The sequence below is a fragment of the Condylostylus longicornis genome, unplaced genomic scaffold (assembly GCF_029603195.1).
Source record: "Condylostylus longicornis isolate FDR11 unplaced genomic scaffold, ASM2960319v2 ptg000040l, whole genome shotgun sequence".
NCBI lineage: Eukaryota > Metazoa > Arthropoda > Insecta > Diptera > Dolichopodidae > Condylostylus > Condylostylus longicornis.
The window spans coordinates 5,740,972-5,761,282 of record NW_026578009.1 but is presented as its reverse complement, the minus strand read 5'-3'; positions in this window follow the sequence as shown (position 1 = coordinate 5,761,282).

Genomic DNA, 20,311 nt, shown 5'->3' with positions numbered 1-20,311 from the left:
TCATTGAAACGGTTACCTTGTGGCTTTACCTATTTCGTTTGCATTTATCATTTTAATTCAACCAATTTTAACATTCATTCATTGTTTTATACTTCCATTATATGCTCTCCAATTTTTTATTAGTATATATAAGTGTTCACTTAACGAAGAACTGAAATTTAAAAGGTGACACCTTTACATCTTAAATCATTTTCCTTTTCCTTAATATACAAAATTTATAGAAGATGTATACTTACGTATAGTATTTACAGTCCTGCATATAAATTTACACGTCCATTACAATTTAACATACACATTAGAATTTACGATATATAGGGATTTTTGAAACTTGATAAATTTTTAAATTGTGAAAGGATTTGAATTTTTTTTTTATAATGATATGAAGTATTGCATCGATGTGAACAAGAGCAAAGCTATAGCATTGTGAATTAGAGTCTGTTATAGAAAGTCGGAATATTACATCAACGATTTTCAGCCAACTATTCCAATTTATCTTAGGAAAACGGTGAAGCAAAATTATAGGTTATACAGATGTATATGAAATTAAAATTGTTGCTGAATTTTAATTTTGAAGGACCTATTTACACAAAAAATACAGGTGATATTTTATTGTTTGATTTTTCGTCTTGACGTCAATAAATCATTGCGGTCATCTAAACACAGTTAAAAAATTTTATAAACTTTAGGGAATCGTAATCACCAACAATTATAAAGTTATATTGAATATTAAATTAAAAACTAAACACTTTAAAAATTATCTTTTATGTATGAAATAGCAGATACATAATATTTTTTCAAATTTTGTATAAATACAAAATTGAGTTCGAGAATCCACTTATAATTTGATATTCTCTTTAAATTTCTTTGATAAAACTTCATATGCTTAATTTTATTTCTTCAGTTAATTTAATGTTGTTCCATTGAATTAAAAAATCTAATAGAAATTATGGTTTTCGTTAGTTTTTTAAATACCTTGTAATTTTTATATTGAAAATTTTATTGTGGTTTTGGTTTTTGTTGTTCAAATGTTAAAAAAATATTCACCTCGTCTTATATCTATCGCAGTTGAAGAAAAGTCTGATAGAAGCTTGAAAAAGTAATAAAAAGTAAAAAGACAAAAAAGACATAAATAAATACGAAAATATAAATAAAGTCTTTATTTCTTTTAAAAACTTTTTTAAACAATAAAAAATAAAAATAAGCCAAAATTTTATGCGTATACATTTGTCTATATATACATTATTACATACTTATTATATTTTCTATACAAAATGTATTTAAGAAAATTACTTTTGAGGACATAAATATTATTTCGAATCAGCTACGTTTCAATTATATAAGGGTAAATATGTGTACATATGTATATATAAGAAGGTATATATAAAGATGTACCATAGAAGAAATTACTAAAAGTTAAAAAACAAAAGTAAATGATATTCAATGAAGCAGATAATGGAATCCATGGACCATTAAATTTTATAGACTTTATTTATAAAAATATTTAAAAATTCGTATAGAAAAACTGGATATAAAACTTTTTAAAAGTAGACATCTAAATTTCTAAAATTTAGTAAGAGTTTTCGCGAAATTTCCCAATAATAATATAATAAAATTACATAGAAAATAGTTGAAGGAACACTGTTTTCGTTGATTCAATTTTTAACAATGTAAAAAGAAAACAGGATATTTTTTTTAAGAAAAATCACCTTTACTATCTAAAATATTTCTGATTCGTTTAAATTAGAATTATTGTGAATTGATTAACGCATGCATATGTGTTTCATACGCAAATGACTTTAAGTCATTGCGGCTATGTATTTGGTTAATTATTTTAGATAAAATTGCATCTTGTATGCCGTATATTAAAAACTTAATTTTTGTTACCAATTGGGAAATTGATCAAATTATAATACATTAAAGTATTTACAATATTTATCATTCGTTATTTAATATTATTAAAATTATTACTTATTCGTTGTGTATACGTGCTTAAAATGTCCATATATCAAAGATTGTTCAGTATTAAATAGTTAGTGGAAAATATATTTTCAATTTAAATCGGGATATTTTCTATAGATTAAAAATTTTAATGTCTATGCTCTTCAATTTTTTTAAGAAAGTAGGAAAAATTTTTGTTTTATTATAAAATTAGTGTATATAAGTAATATTAAAAAGATAAATTAGTGCATGTAAGCAATGCTAACTGATATTTAAAATGCTTATATGTAAAAATGTATATTTAATTCGTTAAATTATATAAATGTAGCGTGTTTGAACTAGTAAGAGATTAATTTAGAGAATTCTCAATAATAAAATACCAAGAATTGAAAATAAAGTGGTACAGAACGAATTATATAGAGTATATATCAAAATGGACTGGAATTTACTAAAAAAAACATTCTGAAATGGAATTTCAAATTCATTATTTGATTCTATTCCAAAACATAGTGTAAATAAGCAAAATATCAAAATTAAAAGTGAATAAGAGTGAAAAAAAGAAATTTTAGTTTCTATTAAATTCTTTCTTCCTTTTTGATTTATATTAATAAAAAATAAGCAAAGTTATAAGCGCAAAAAAGACAAAAAAATGAAAGTAGGTGATGTTGGCAGTCTTAACTGTGTGGTATGTACATACATGACTAAATTATTTTGTCGGTTTGTTGTCCTGAGAAATTTTGATTTTAATTATTTGGTAATTATTTAAGTATTTTTGCTGTCCATTGAATACTGTCCAACTGGTTCAGTCCAGTTAGAGAAGAAAAATTTTTTAATTTCTCTGCCTTTAACTCATTACTTTAAAAGTATCTTACTTTACTTTATTTTATATGAGCACAAGGACACTATTGATTATAATTGAATTATATAAATACAAGCAACGACGCAAGTTCTAACAGTTTGGAAACTTTAGTCGCTAATGAGAATTATAAATAAATTATGATAAAAATTATGACTAAAATTGATTTATATAAACATATGAAAAAAATCATGCTTATATTGGTAAAGATTTTAAAGATAAAAATATCGGACTTTTGCTTTCTGTTGCTTAAAATACACTCTATTTCAGAGAACTATTTAAGAAAATATTCAAATACTTTATCTCACTATTTATAATATTATTACATCTGTATACAATTATTCTTCAAAAATTTTCTTATAAAAAATATTCTTAAGATTTTATACTTTAGAATTTTTAAAAAAAAATTTTAAATTCAAAGGATAATAAAAAATGTAACGGAGAAAATTTCAGAAATAAATACAATAACAAAAAAAAAAACGTGCTATAAACACAATGTAAATCGCATTTTTCTTTTTGTTTACATTGTAAATGTCTGAATAATATTCTACTTAGTATGCAAATCACATCGTATAATCAAATAGTAAATGTGAGGATAAGCCGCAGGTTTTAGATTGTAATTATTATACTATATATACCTAATAATCGTTAAGGATAAGCGACATAAAAATTATGATAACATAATAAATGAATTTTTGTTATTATTTGTATTACAGATTTTTGAAAATCTCCTTAATGTTCAAATTTATCTTAACAATAAAACAGAATTTTTTTATTTTGTCAATTATTGTTAGTGGAAAAATTTTTTATCGAGACAAATGAATTTATATTTTTGGTAGTTGTGGAAAAATCTATAAAAAAAATAGCAGAAAATAATTTTCAAAAAAATTAGTGGCCTTATAGCAGAACTTATTTACATATGTGGAAAGAATAGATCAATTAGAAACAAAACTATGTAAATGTTTAACTAGTTTTACTTCCATATGATAGTATTTTGCTTTAATGAAAAAGCTTAGCTTATTTGAACTTTTTTTTTTTGGGTAGGTGTTGAAAGCAATTCGAATAGTAGAAATCCCACCATTATTAATTACAGTTAATCAACGTGATGGCATGTTATTAATAACAGGAGAATTAATAAAAATAAAATATAATAACACGACCTAACTCGTAAGAATATATTCTGTTTAACACAAAAAGTTTTATTGCATTCTGCATTATGAACAGAATTTTCCTGTGTTTTTGACCCCCGAACAGCAAATTTTATCCACGCGAAACCAAAATTCTTCTTAACACGAAAAATTTACACGTCATATTGATGTGAATTGCCGATATAACAAGAAATTTGTAAATACAATAGAAATTTAAATCGAAATTATGTGAATACCAAAAAAATTTTAATGTAAATATACATAAAAAAACATTACCGCGTGCTAATCTTGTTGCAAAATGATGATTCGTGTTTTTGGGGGTTCGGCAGTCTAGTATTATTCTTGGTTTAAACGTTTATAAATCAAAAGCTCTTTAAATATGTAAATTGTAACTTAAATATTTAATCATTATTCATTAGTAGATGTAGTCATTAATATTTTTCCCTTTAATAATAGTTTTGTTACTACATGCATATTTTGTTAACATATATTTGGCGGTTCTTAACATATATTTGTGTCCTGAATTTTATGTACTGTAGTTGAAAAGAAATAAGTCATTAGAATAGTTTAATTTCATCAACTCGCAGAAGTTGTAGAGGTGTTAGGGAACATTAATGTCTTACACCCGTGGTTCTCGTTTTTGGTTCGGTTTCAAATAATCAAAAAAAATTATCATGAAAGCTTTAATAAATACACCATTTCATGAAATCACTTGTGTATAGTTTCAGGAAAAGTTGATAATCAATCATTTTGATTCATTGATAAATATTAAAAGTCCATTAAATTTTACTTAGAAAATTTTTAAATTTTTCATTATACAAATTTCCTATTTCCTTAAATTATTAAAAAAATTTTAAAAAAATTTTTGTCGCCAAAATTTTATTGTTACCATATTTCAAGTATAATAAATCAACCATTCTTAAAATTTTCCGTTTGTCAGCAGTGTTTTTAATTCATTAAATGTTTATGAGCTCCAAAGTAATTTAATAATTAAAATATGCTCATGTTATCCTCAGTAACAATTTCCTTCTAACATTTTTACAAAATATACTGTTATATGTATAATTTTACCCATATAACAAATGCTATAGTTGATTTGTCTTGTTATTTTAATAATACCTGCAAGCAAAATTTATTCTATTCATTTTCTCTGATTTGTTAATGTCAGTTTATAGCCCTACATACACATAATATCGTATTATGTTCATATATAAATTATCTGTATGTATTTCCGAATATATTTTATGCTACGCAGATACATATAGGTGTACATATATTTGAATGTGAAATAATTATAACATTCTTTTAATTAGTAGTATGAAAATAATATCCTTGCAGAAGGAAAGTTTTTGTATATTTGTCTCAAAAAAAAATTTTTTTTTTGGCAAAATTAATGAAAACAATAGACGAATGTTTTTTTAACTCTTTAGGAAAACTATAAAAAAAAATCCTTTTTGTGTTTTTTAAGGCGACAAAATTATGTAGAACGCGCGATTTCAAAGCCATTTAAATTTTATATTCATTTACGAGCGTAATAATGTTGTGTAACAAATTGGTGAACAGAATATGGTATATGATAGTTGGCTGAAGTGTTGAGTGTCTGCTAAAATAGTACATTTTATATATTTGGGAACTATGGAAACCGAAAATTGGCGTGGGCGTTGTAGCGATTGAACGATTTAGAATGAATCGTTCAATGGTCGGTATGAATGAATATGTTTACGAGTTTCAGATTGGATAGGTGTTCTTTTATGTAAATAAGCCATAAAAGTTTAGTTAAGCAGTTCTCTTATTCTTTCAGTGAACTTATGATATAAGAATTTATGGTGTTCCTTCTTGTTTCCAAATAAATTGTCTTCCTAAATAAAATTCTTATTTACATCGTCATATACATAACTATACTAATAAGAAAACTTGAAAAATTTGTTTTGTCTGTAATCGACAATAGTCTTTTGAGGAAAACTTTTCTTAAATTTACATTATTAGTAAATTTTCTTAAATTTATTTCAGTTGTATAATAGTTTAACCTGGGCCCTATTTATTTTTTTTCAATAGTTTTTCAATATTTTCAATAGTTTTCACTTTTTAGTTTAACCAACCCCTTTTTAATTTTTTTCAAACAATTAATCAAAAAAGTTGGAAAAGCTCTGTTGTACCAAGAGTCAAAACACTACAGAACTGTACAGATAAAAAACTAATTTTTTAAATATTTAAAAAGTAAGATTAAAAGACAAATAATTTGATCAAATAATTCGATATCAAATATGTAATTAAAAAAAAATAGATAGCTCAAGGTCAACAAAATTCTAGATCATTAAATTATTTGTTCCTATATGAGTAAATTGGACGCTCACTACAATATTTTGAAAATATTTGAACATGCAAATGTTATTTTAAATATGTAATTTTAGAGTTTGACGTTTCGAAAGTTATGTGTATTCAAGAATCTCAAGAAAATATCAGACAATCAAAATTAATTATAATAGCAGTGTTCATCATACGAGTATTATTTGAACGTGTATAGTTAAAAACGAAAATAATTTGGGCGTGCGTGAAAATTTATCAATTTTTTTTAACGTCAAAACTGCTCTGAGTTATCATTTTCCAATTTCGGTTGACTTTGTTTTTCAAAAATTAAAAATTCAAATCCAAAAATCCAAAAACAAAGTTATTGAAAATGTAATGAATAAGGAAATCGTTGGATTTCTATTGTCCTAAATTCCGGTGTTCCTCATGATTGGAAAAAATTTTTGTAGGTTTATAAAAATTTAATTTATAAATTTTTAAAAAAAATTTCTTCTTAATCTAATATAATTTAACATTTCATACCATTTCTGTATGTAACTTTCACTTAATATCTATTAGTTTCCATACCAGATACAAGTTTTTAGCATGTAAATAAAGTAAGTGCATATTTGTACAGGGTGTGCCTTTGAAACAATAATTTCCAAATTTATAGTTAACATTTGAATTTTTTCCTTAGAATTTCTCTCAGTTTATGTATTTAGAAGCTTTCAATTTTTTCTTATATCAAATTTGGAAACGCTTGTTTCCTATATCAAATTTCTGATGGACAATATGATATAAATGTAAACTAAACATATTACTTTAAGAACGTAATTTTTCGAGAGCAAAACTATTTGAAATTTAAATCTTTATGTTTTTTAGTAGTGGAACCGCATAATGTAAAATATTATTTTAAAGTTAAAAGTCTCTTATATGTGGCATATGTGGCTTGGAGATTTGTTATTTTGGAGATCCGGTTTTTTTAAAGTTCAGCTTTTTCGAGTGCTCGTTTTCAAACGTGTGAAGATGAAAATGTTTTGCCGTGCATGTATATCATAGCGTACCAAGTCACAAAGTATGAATCTATTTTTGAAAAGAGCTGTGCTTAAACCAAACTCGAATTTAGGATAACAATTATTTTGATTTAATAAGTGGAATACAATAAAAGATGATATAGGGGTTATTGGACAGGGAGTCAGTCCCAAAAATGATGTTTATATTTTTATATCTATAGCCGAGCAAAAAAACCAATTGCTAATAAAATTTATTGGCATAATTTATTTATTCCAAAATTTAGGAACATCGTGTTTTATTTATATGTGAAAACAGTATGAAAAAGAAAAATATTTTCCGAAACAAAAAAAAAAATAAAGGAAAGTAAACAAGAATAAAAAAAAGAAAATGAAATAAAAATTCACCCTCAAGAAAATTAATTGATGCTTTTATGGTTCAGATGAGAGGTCTCATCTTATGGTTATGTTATTTTTATGTTGTAGTTTTCCCTTAGGAAAAATCACGATACGATATAACATGCATTTATATGAGTGTATGTGTGCATATTTGAAAAACCAAAAATATCTTTCTCTATTCATTTAGTTTGTATGTTATAAAAACAACATTGTTAACTCGTACGAGTATTCGCGGGTTAACAATGCTCATATATCATGATATTGGATCATTGTTTCCGTTAAAAATAACAATAATCGAAAAGAGAACAATATTATCGTTTCTTTATTTTATAATATATGAGTTTTTTTTTATAGTGTAAGTGTTTGTGTAAGAAAAATCATGTTTGATAAAACTATTAAAAATAATGTTACTGTATAGCTACTATGTGAATTCATAAAATCTAAACGATTCCACATGTTTATGTATGAACATTATATTTGGTGTATACACATACATAGTTACATTTGATTTATAATATATATTATTATGTTAATATGTACATTTTAGTTCTGTGCTATATTTCTTCTTTCATGTTAGTTTTAGCTTTTCAAATACATATATATATATATAAATACGTTAAGTACTCATTTCCTATTGAGAATCAATAGATTTTGTTTGGATATAAAACAATTAGTGGAAATTGTTAAAAGAAATTTTATTTTTTTTTTTGTTGTTTTGCATTTACTATTGGGAGTTTTCTCGATGGTTTGTCTTCACAGTTTTTAAAAGAATGTATTCTATGTACAGGATATAGCGAAAACAAGTGAAATTCATGTTTTTAGTCTCAATGAAAGTATTCCAAAGAGTATGAGCATAAAATTTTTATACAATGGGAACTTTAAAAGGTAACAACTTACTATCGTGAGTTCTTTATGTGTTTTTTTTTCTAAAATCGGATATATTAGGTCTTGTTGTTTATTTTTAACGATTTTTCGTTTTTATATATTATATGTTTCATTTCGTATATATGTGTATAAGAACGCCTTCATTCGCAAATGAGAAATTTCAGAGGAACATACACTTATACAGATGGCTGTTTTAAAATTTATTGGAAAATTTATTATATGAAATTTAGGAAGAAGAAATTTTTCTTGTATTTATGATTTTTTTTTTGCTGTTGTTGCTTTTATTTTTAATGTTTTACGATAAAAAATAAGAAAAACTTTCTAATTTCATTTTATTCTGGCTCTATACTTGTTTGATCATAAATTGAAAGAATAATGAATGTATGCAAGAAGAGAATAAAAAAAAAGGAAATTATTTTGTATTAGTTTTGCTTTATTTTTTTTTTTGTATATGTTATTTTTTCTTGATCGTAATGATGATTTCTTAATATTAAATATATGGGCATCAATTAGTGTTACCGCTGAGTAGAAATTAACAGTGACTTTGTCAGTATACGTTCATATAATGTGTAATAATGAATGTGAAAATTTATGTAAATTATATTTAATTTGAAAGCGGGTAAATAAGGGTTTGTCGTGGTTTAGAAAAAAATTGAAATTTGGAAAATTTGATTTTTGGCTTATACTCGTATTCTATTATAACTAGGTTGATTTTAGAAAATATCATAAAAATTAAGAGCAAAAACGAATTAAGCTAATTACCAATTAGATGCAGAAATTAGTTTAAGAAATTTCTGTTTCTGATCTCCATTTCTGTTTATCAAATATTAAAAAAGAATTCAATCCTAAACTCTAAATGAATACTTAATTCGTGTGTCACAAAAAGGATACGGGATAGTCTAATATGGTAGTTTTTATATGGTAGTATATGGTACGGTAAAAATTTTACTGAACTTTAAATTGAAAATTTTAAATTTTTAATTTTCTAAATACGACAATGATATTCCGTATTTAATTTCCATTAAATTTTCTACTAAATAGATTAATTTTGGTTTCATATGAAATGGCAACTCTTTTATAAGGAAAATCCAAATATGTAAGTAATCGAAATGTGAAGAAAGTTAGAGTTAAGTATGAGTTCAGACTAAAAACATTAAAATGTTGTTTGGAAAACAAATTGAAAAGTTTTCGCTTTGTTTTTCATGTTTACTTAGCAATATTTTTGCATAAAAGGTTAAAAAAATTTATTATTTTTTGTTGTTTTTTTTTTTCTTTTTTCATAATGTGTCAATAAAGGATAAGTTTAACTTGAAGATGAATGGGGAAATGGTGGGTTTGAGTTTTATAAATGTTGTTATTGCTGAATTTTGGAAATAAATAAAAAGAAAAAAATAATATCGATTTGGATAATGAATAAAAAAAAATGAAAAATTAAATAATGAAATAATGATTTCTGATGAAAACTTAAATTCACAATAGTAAGGAAATGATTTATTAAAACACTGATATTTGAGTATTACAACCCTTAATAAATTATTAAGTGTTCGTGGAATTGAATTTAATAATTTAAAATTTTTAATTTATAATATTATTTTTATGTCCGCGATACGAATGTATGTTGGAAGGGTTTCCTGCAATTACAATTCTATTTATAACACTAAAAAATAATATTGCGAGATATGGAAATCAGTAAGATCAATTTATGATTGTATATTTTTTGCTAGTGTGAATTATGTGTTTGTTAATTGAAGGATTTGCCACAGCGATAGCTGAAAATATATTAAGTTAGGCATTTGAAATTTCCACAAATTGTTTATAGTGGTAGTCACGCAATCAAAACTTCAATTTTACTCAGACATATTACATGTAATTAATCTTAATTATTCCTTTGTATAAGAGAGAATTAATTTCGGGTCCACTTCCTGACAATCCATTCCGTTGAAAAGTTAGATGACTTATTGGATTGTCAAATAGAGCTTATTTATAAGTTTTCATGAAAAAAGTAACAAGTTTATTAGTCGGAAATAATATTGCTAAAGGGTTGTGTTATTCCTTTTAGTAGTTCTCCTGAAAAATAATTAAATTACATTTTAAAATCTTTTTTAAACCACATTACTGAATTGCCTGATACAAATAATTTAATTGAAAGGCTCGCCACTCTATAAGCTAGCAATTTACTAATTTTAGTTGGTTTTTAAACATTTAAATAATGCGGGATGTGTAATACGTATATATATATGTAGGTTTTTTACATATATTTAGCATTTTTAATTGTTTCGAATATGTGGATGCCTGATTATCATATATGTACTTAGTTCTTGAAGTATTGGTCTTTTCAAAAAATTTTCTTAAGTTAAGTATACCAGTAAACACACCATAATTTAGATTACAGGTACCGGAGAACCTATCACTAAATTTGAATATACTCATCAGAGGAGTGTGTTACTATAAAAGTCTTTTGGGTTGCAATCAATTAGTTGATTTAATTAATAGTAAATTATTTATTATTTTCCTTCAATTACGAACTTTCTCTTACCTTGTGCGACGGTTCACATTTCACGGACTTTAAGAATTAGGAAATTTGAAAAAGAGTGGATAATTTCGTAAGGAGTGGGTAAAATTTCGTTTATTACCTCCACTTTAAAGGAGTGTGTTCTTTTGCAAATTCGATTTATCTGATCCATGATATTTACAAACATTTTTTAATCCCAAGAATTTCACGAAATGACGCACTGTAAAATATGATGACTAATGCTACTTATGTGTTCTTGTATAATGATTTGATGTGACCGAGTTCTAAAATTCCTTTTAACATGTTGCTGTGCTTGTGCTATATGAAATTACTATAATTATTTTTAACATTTTATTAATGTGTGTTCACGTATACATATATGTATGTACATTAAATATGTGGTAATTTTAATTTTATTTTTTTATATTTACAAATAAAAAAAAAATACTTAGCAAAAAATAAAATTTATTTTCCATTTATAAAATAAGAAAAAAATAAAATAAAGTAAAAACAATTTCGAAAGTTTTTTTAGGACCTAAGTAAACAATAGACAGACAAGAATACAATTTGGTTTTAATTGCAAAAATTTTCATTTTCGCCAAAAAACAACACACTTTTTAAATTTTCTCAATTTTTCCTTTTTTCTTTTGTTATTTTTCTGTTATTTTTTTTTGTTTTGTTGCTTCCTTTTTTACCTCCTTAACTTGCTGTTCTCGTTTTCTTTGCTCGTCTGAATTAAGTTTTTTTTTTTGTTCTACTTAAATTTTTCATGTTTCACTTTAATTCATACATACTTTGAATTATATTGTATATCAATACCCACACAACATACATATATAAGCCTATATATACTTATATAATATCGGTTTGAGTGTTACATATGAGTATCCTTTGAGTGTAAGGATAAAAAAAAAAACTTTTGTAAAATAAAAAAAAAATTGTTTTTCTCAAAATATACAAGATAAATGCTGCCGCCCTTCTCAGTAAATGTTTTCTGTTTTACTTTCAAGACAGTTGGGGTTTGTTTTTTTTTTTTATGCTTGAACATTTAAAATGAAATCCATTAAAATAACACTTGGTTTTCACACCTAAACTAATGATTTCTATAATTTTTTCATTTTATTTCAAAATAAATAGAAAATTTGCATTTTCAATAATAAGACAAAAAAAAAAAAAATTTGAAAAATAATAAAAATCGATTTGAAATTTAATGTGCTTAAGTCGTTTTGTTTTTGCATCTAAAAATAATTGATTAGAATCGATGCATGTCAAATGCCATTTAAAACGAACAACTCTTCTAAGGTTCTTTATTATTATGACTAATGTCTTGTAATGTTCGTGACTTTTTATAAAAAAAATTATAAGTTTTAAATTAAATTTTTTTTTAAATTCTTAAGGTGTTGCATTTTGATATCGTGAAAAAGGCTATTACAAAAATAAGTATGTGCCTATAATGTGTGTTCGTGTATTATAATGCATCATAAAAATTCTTTTCGGTGCGATAGTCTTCTTTGTTGAGTTTTTGTAGCATATAAAGCAGATGGCACTCACCATTTGATTTCTGCTTTGGTACATTATTGGCTAATACACCATTATTGTAAGAAAGTTTTGTTTTTTTTATATTTGTCTCAAATTTTCGAAACGTCTTTATAACCTTGAATGTCGCAACACAATTTAAACTCAAATGAAATTAAAAATTTACTTTAATTCTTCTTAGGCCCTCTTTCATACAATCGGTATGAATTTTCATTCCATGCTAAAATTATATTTTTATATAACTCCTGCTAAAATTTTGAAAGAATAAATTTCTTGTTTAATTTGACTATTATGAAAATTTAAGATTCAAACCTTTGATTGTATTTTTAAAGGATGTTATAGTTTTCTAACCTCATTTACTGTGTACATATTACTGCTTATCAGCGAATTTTTAGTTCATTTTGAGTCTGTCAGTACGCCTGTCCGATAACTCAATAGAGCTCTAATTATAACATTAGTCAAACCAAAGGTCAAACACAAATTTAAATTTATTTGAAATATAGCGCACGTAATAAAACAATTTTCAAAATAAGTGTGGTTCTACAAGCTATAGTGCTTAAATTTAAGATATAACAATTTGTTCTAATATAATTAGTTCGCGCTTGCTTAAATTTTTAAATCAATTGTAACACAACATTCTAAAATTATATAATTTAATCATATTACTCATTTGCTTTGACACTAACATTTAATTCAAAATTTGCACATTTGAGAATAAGAGAATTTGAAAGTGTTCGGGTTAATATATTTTAGAGGCTAACGACTTTAGTCAGTTACCACATAAATCTTACTTAAATTATTATTATTAGCTATTTTATAACTTTTAGAAAAAATAAGTATGCCTGTATAACAGATGTGACACGGTTGGGGGCCTGTAACTCGATTTTTGTGAAACGATTTTCGGGTTTGGGAAAATGGTAAGGTAGCACCAATTAATTTATATGGTACGAGTACTACTTTACCATTCCATGCAAATAAGAAAATCGAATTGCATAATAAGGCGGCGGGCTTATCTATATTTTTTCATACTTAATCTAAAATTGAAAAGTTGCCCGTTTTTGCATTTAATTGTGCTTCGTACAAAACTTTACCGGTCAAGATTCCGGAGGTTTTCAGTTGTGTTATATTACGTCAATGATTTCTCCGATATTATAGTTACAAGTATATTGTATTTCATTTATTTTGTATTATATTTTACATGTTTTTACTTGACGCTGGAATACGACCAAGAAAATTAATTAAACATTGTTGAATTTTACGAAATACTGCTGTATAGCTCTGTATTTTAAATTTTTTTGTTTAAATTTCAAACTTTTTATGTATAAATTTTTGCATTTTTCCACTACTTATGCTCCTTGAAATATAATTTGTGCCTTTTTAAAAAAATACTTGATGTTTATGATTCACACATAATGAAAAAAAAAAATTCACGAATAACGGCAAATTGCTTATTTTTTTTTCTTGTTTTTTTATTATCTTTCAATGAAAATATCATAAAAATCGTTCACTTTTTACTTTTAACGTTACACAAGTTACAAAAACAGCCTATATATACCTATTGTAAATTGAGAATATTGGAAAGAAAATTTTATACATACACATTGAGTAATGTGGATGCCATTGAGAACAAAAATTTTCTAGACATCTGCATATCTTATACTAGTAGCACAACATAATAGTAAAATATGTTAGCATCTTTTAATATTATGCTGAGGAGCATAATGTGATGGGAAGGAGCATATTTATACAAAGAATTACTGTTTATAATTTTATAGGCTTTCACGTCATGCATGATTATTACCGAATTATGCAGAGAATTCGTTTTTTCAAGAGAATCATCGGGAACACAATATTACTTTTTTTTTTGATAATACTAAATTGTAATGAATTATGAGAAAAATATGAATAGTAACTTTTTTTTCCACATAGTCATACCGTATATATGATACGGTATGTGTGTATTCCGTCCTAAAAAAGCAATTTACCTAAATTATTTGTGACGGTCGTTTGGTAACAAATATATATATATACCAAATTTATTTTATAGGCTATTCTAGCAAAAAGCAAAAAAAAAGTAAAAATGCTGACTTAAGAAAAAAATTTTAATAGGTTTTTATTTTTAAGAGATATTCTTTTTTGGTAATAGATTTTTATACACGCATAAATATGGAAATATTGTCTATATAGGTTGTATCAAGCTACGTCCCATACATTTTTAAGTAAAATAATAACATTAAAAATAGTCATAATTTAATAGTAAGCTATCAAAGTAATTTAAATATATTTTTATTATCAGGAAATTTGAAGTCAATGGGATTTGGAGATGTACTTACGTTACATGTATTTCGTTATGAGCCAGCTCATTGCACTAATAAGTCTTATATAACAATTGATGTAATGACATTTCACATAGCCTTAAAGCTAATGTAACAAGAATTTTACATTTAAAGCTTTTTATATTCATACTCAATTTTATACAATTGTAATGGAAGGGACAAATTCCTGAAAACTTTTTTTATTTAGATACAATTTTTTTTTAAATTTATGATGATTTGGAACTTTAAATGTTATGTATATATAGATAGATACAAAGAAGTGGTACCACTGCAGCCATCAACTTGTTTGGTAACCTATGTGATTTCCAAAAAATATCCTTCTCTTCCTTATGTTCGTACATACATGATGATTCAACAGTGACTTAATATATACTAACATTTAGGGCATAAAAAATGAGTAAAATTATTGTTCGGAATTAGGTGTGAAATCCAAACGTTTTCCGAGGTACGAAGATGTTAAAAAATTTTCACGAAATTTCTACTTGCCCAAGCATTCATTATCAAATTAATTGACAACATGTAAATGTATATCGGTATACATGTTGTCAAGTTAATTTAATAATGAAATAGAAAGAAAAAAATGATGGAATTGCATATATGATAAATGCAATTCCATCATACTAATAACTGCCGGGAAGCCAGTGATGCGCTATAGTCCAACTTCGCAAAATTTATAGGAAATGAAAGCATCCCAACCAAGGTACAGTAGCCAGTTAATTTAGTAAAAGATTAAATTTATTTTTGTTATTACATTTTAGAGATTTTATTGTTTAGAAAATATTTGAATTTGCTAAATTAACAATTTGGCTAACTAAATGATTGTCAGATTTGTTAACTTTACTTTGAATAGAATTAACTAGTAAATAATTAATGTGTCTGCACAGCTAATATGAAAATATTTTGAGCACTTGTTCAACAAAATAGAATCATTTATTTTCCTTACTTATATTAAAGAAATAAGTTCCTGTGCTCAAAAATAATGTCAAAATTTATGTCTTAAAATAATAAAAATGCAAATCAAAATTTTCTAAAATATTATTTTGTTTAAATTTTTTACTATAAGAAAATTTGAAAACTCCGTTTTTTCAAGTATAAGAATTTAATAGCATAAAAATTTTAGAGGCTCTGAAATCAAATTCAACAAATTGGAAATATATCTATTCTTTCAAAGAAATGGATTTTCAGGGGAATGATTTGCAAATCAATTTTCTTATTGTGAATTATTCGATTTAATAAATCAAGATTTATTATAATGTACTTAAAAAATATTGCATACTTTCAGGGACGAAAGCAAAAATTGAAAGAAGCGTTGACATAGCGGTCAAATTGCACGTTCATTTAAGCTACATAATCATATTTTCGATAAGCAATATATTTACATTATTTGCTTTTATAGAAATTTGGATGAACTTACAATTATGAGAAAGTAAGAATTTAAAATGGTGATAATTTTGAAGGAGCAATATAATTCATTATTTTTTTTTTACAAAATGTTAAAAATCTTCGACTGCTCAATTGAACGATCTAAAAGAAAAACGATTTCTGGTTCTTTGGAAGGAAGAGCTGGAAATGAATTTATAATATAATGCGCAAAAATTTTTAAGATAAGCAATGATTCAGGCTTTTACATTTATTACAGCGAGTTTTGAACACAAACTTTTAAAAAATAAGCGCTTAAGTTAACAAATCTTATACTGAATATTCTTATTATTAAAACATCATAAATTAACATTTTGCGCCTGATCTGAAACTTTCAAATTCAAAAGTCTTTACTTTTTAGTTTTTGTTATAAGAATTGGCTTCTAACTTAAAGAATTATTGACAGAAAAATATTAAATTTTATATACGAAGAGAATATTTCGATTTCGTACCTAAATTCTTATCAAAAGATTTGAAAAAGAAAAAACAAACAAAAAAAGCAAAAAAAAAACAGGAATACTGCCTGTTACAAAATAAAATATTAAAATATTCAAATGGTTTCACTCTTTCTTTTCTTTTTCTTCAAAACTATGCATGTATATATATGCGAGTATATGTCATTTTCATTTAACAACTTAACTATCGACCAGAAATAATTTTATGGTTCTATTACACGCCTTACAATAGCTTCATTGTTATTTCCTTTAACCGCCTTATCTTGCACACAGTTAATCTATTACTGTTGATTTGAAAACAAATAAAATAAATAAGAAAAAAAAAAACAAGAAACAAAAAAAAAAATTGCCGGACACTGCAAGGATTTAGGCAATTTTCATTGCTAAATTTTGTATATATCTATATGTACGTATTTTTTTGGGCATAAACTCGTGTATGGCTTTATGAATGTAAGTGTGTATGCTGTGTGTTTAAGTAAAACATTAAGAAAATAAAACAGATAATCAAATAGATTTGAAATAAGAGACTGCTTAATGTAAGAATCTTTTATGACTAACTGTTCATCTATAAATACTTTTAAGCACATACAATATAATGCAAGAGTAAAAATTGTATCTGTTGATTTAAGTTGCCATATAAATAAAATAATCTTAAAATTTTCTCTTTCTAGAGAACTTGAATAAAGAATAAAACTATTTTATTCAATTTATCAGTTTTTAAAATTTGTTGCCAACTGAGAGTTCGAAACACGATGATATTCCTGAGGGGAATGACATAACGCGTGTCAGATTAATAAAAAGTGGGAAATACGGCAATTTTTCTCATTTATACGATCTTCCTTCAGTTAGTTAACTTCAAGCTTGATCTGAAATCCTTCATCTTTCCCTCTGAAAACCTCTTAAATAATGGTAACGTGGGAGATGCGATACAGCTACCCTTGTTAACTCAATTTAATTGCTCTGAAATTATTTTTTAAATTAATTATGTTTTATTCAACTGACCAGTTTTTTAATTCACTCACTCCAGAAATACCAATTAATCTGGGTGATTTCATCGAGTCCTTGGAAAAAGAAAATTCCTCATGAAAGTTTATTTTGAAACTTTTGAGAATCTATTTTAGAAGAATATTTTTTACTTATCAGAAACCAGAAAATATTAACTATTGGCAACACTACTACTTAAAACGCAACATTACACAAAAGAAGGAAGATTAAGGGGACGAAATAAAACCTCAGAAGAGACAAGAAAAATGACATTTAAGGGATTTGTAATGTTGTCAGCACTTTTTTTTTCTTATAGAAAATTGTTTTTATCGCCTTTGGTTTTTTTTTCAAATATTTGCTTCGTATATATTTTTGTTGTTATATTTATAAGCAATTTTTTCATTTGCTGAAAAAAATGTACATTACATATTATAATACATAAATGTATGCATGTATGTTGATTGGAGATGATATTGTACGATTAGATGGAAGGCAATAATTCGTACAAAATTAAACTGGACAATACACATTGAATAAAATTGCTATACATTTGTTATACACAAAGATATTTAATGTGCATAACAAGGAAAAATTTTCGCCTGGTCAACATTAACATAATTTATGTGAAATAAACGATGTAACTGAAACTTGGGTGTTGGGGTGGTCAGACAATACCCAAAAATCAGAAGATATGGAGAAAAAAGGAAAAATAAGAATTTGGAAAACATTATATAAAAAAAAAACGGAAAAGTAAATGATTTGAACAAATTGTTATTATGCTACTCCATATAGAGTTTTCGGGTTTAGAGACATGATTTAAATTAAAAATCAAATAGGTAATAAGGGTTGAAAATTGTGGTTAAAAGAAAATTCTATTATTTAATTTTTTAATTTTTGTGGATATAAAAGTTTTTTTTTTTTGCAATAACAAAGAGAAATCAAAATTAAAAACAAAAATCTCTGGAATTTTTGTAAAACAAGTCGCTTTTATCAGATGGCAAACAGAAATATATATGTGAAAGAAAAAATGTATTGAAAAAAATTAAAAACGCTGTAAGCAATAAACGTAGAAATATTATACATTCAGAAATAAGAAAACCGAAACCAATAAAATACGAAAAACATGTCAAACGCTAATTAAAAATGATAGAGCAAATACGCTAATTAACGTAGAGATGATACCGAGAAAAGCTATTTTCATGAAAGCATGTTATACGAATATTGCTATTGATGAGGTTTTTAGAAATGTAGTCGTCAAGTCCATTGTTTTTTAAATTAGCACATTTCTCTTTAAAAATTTAAGTTTGCAGTTGCTGTTCATACAGCTTTAAGTTTAAGTGAAGAAAACTCTTTTTAAATCAACAGTAATAAATTAACTGTGTGCAAGATAACTATTAAAATAATTTTACTGTTCTGTATAGTTTTGCATAAATTTAGGAGAAACTTTGGAGTAATTTCAAAAAAAAAACTTTCATTTTCAACGAGATAAAAATTTTTTAAATAGACCGAAAGACAAGTAAGAAAATTTCGTCCAAAATTTTTTAAAAATCTGAAAACAAAATGAATTTGCATTACAAGGGAATTCCCTGAATTCTTTCATGACCCAAATACAATTATCTTCCTAACAATAAATTGCTCAAAATTCAACAACTAATACTGAGAAAAGATACAACTTTTGTTCAACAACAACTTGTTCTATATAACAATTTTAATTTGAATTTCAACAAATTATAATTTTAAAGTTGAATTTAAGAACTTCGTATGTTAATCAATATCAAAAAAAAAAAAATGTAAATTTCTTTACCAACAATTTTTTCCAAATAATTTTAAGATAAAAATCTAATTTGGACTAAATAATGTTCTAATATGAAATATAGTAGTATTTATGTTAGGCTGAGAATTGGAGCTTTAAATAGTTAATGGCCACCTAAGCATATGCGTATAATTATTCTAATTTTATTTGGTAGGTAATCTTATAAATTAAAGTAATAATTTGACAATTAAAATAGCACAAACCCATATGAAAATAAGTCTCTTATGTAGGAGCCTTAACATTGATATAAATTGTGTGATCGAACTGATGTGATCAATTGCCAAACATTTTGTATGAAGAAACATAATATAAAATTATTGTAAAAAAAATCAAATTCATAATTTAGTAAAAAATCTAAAATGCTACTCTTTCATTATTATTTAACTTCATATTAAAAGTAGTGTATATTTGCTCGTATGTATGTATTTATATATACACGAATAGCAATTCTGCATATGTATGATATTAGGTTTAAAGGCATGTATGAAAGTTATCAAAACTTTTGTGTTTAAACTACTTTCTATTTGCTTAGCAAAATTTACTATTGTATCCCTATTCATATATTTATTCACAAAAAATAAAGAAACCAATTTAATAAACTTATAAATTAATTATTGTCCCACCCCCGTTAAACTAAAAATATAATGAATAGCGGCTTATATTAAAAGTTATCCTTTTGTATTATATTAGCGTTGTATTTGTATCATTTATTAATGGAAATATAGAGTTATTAG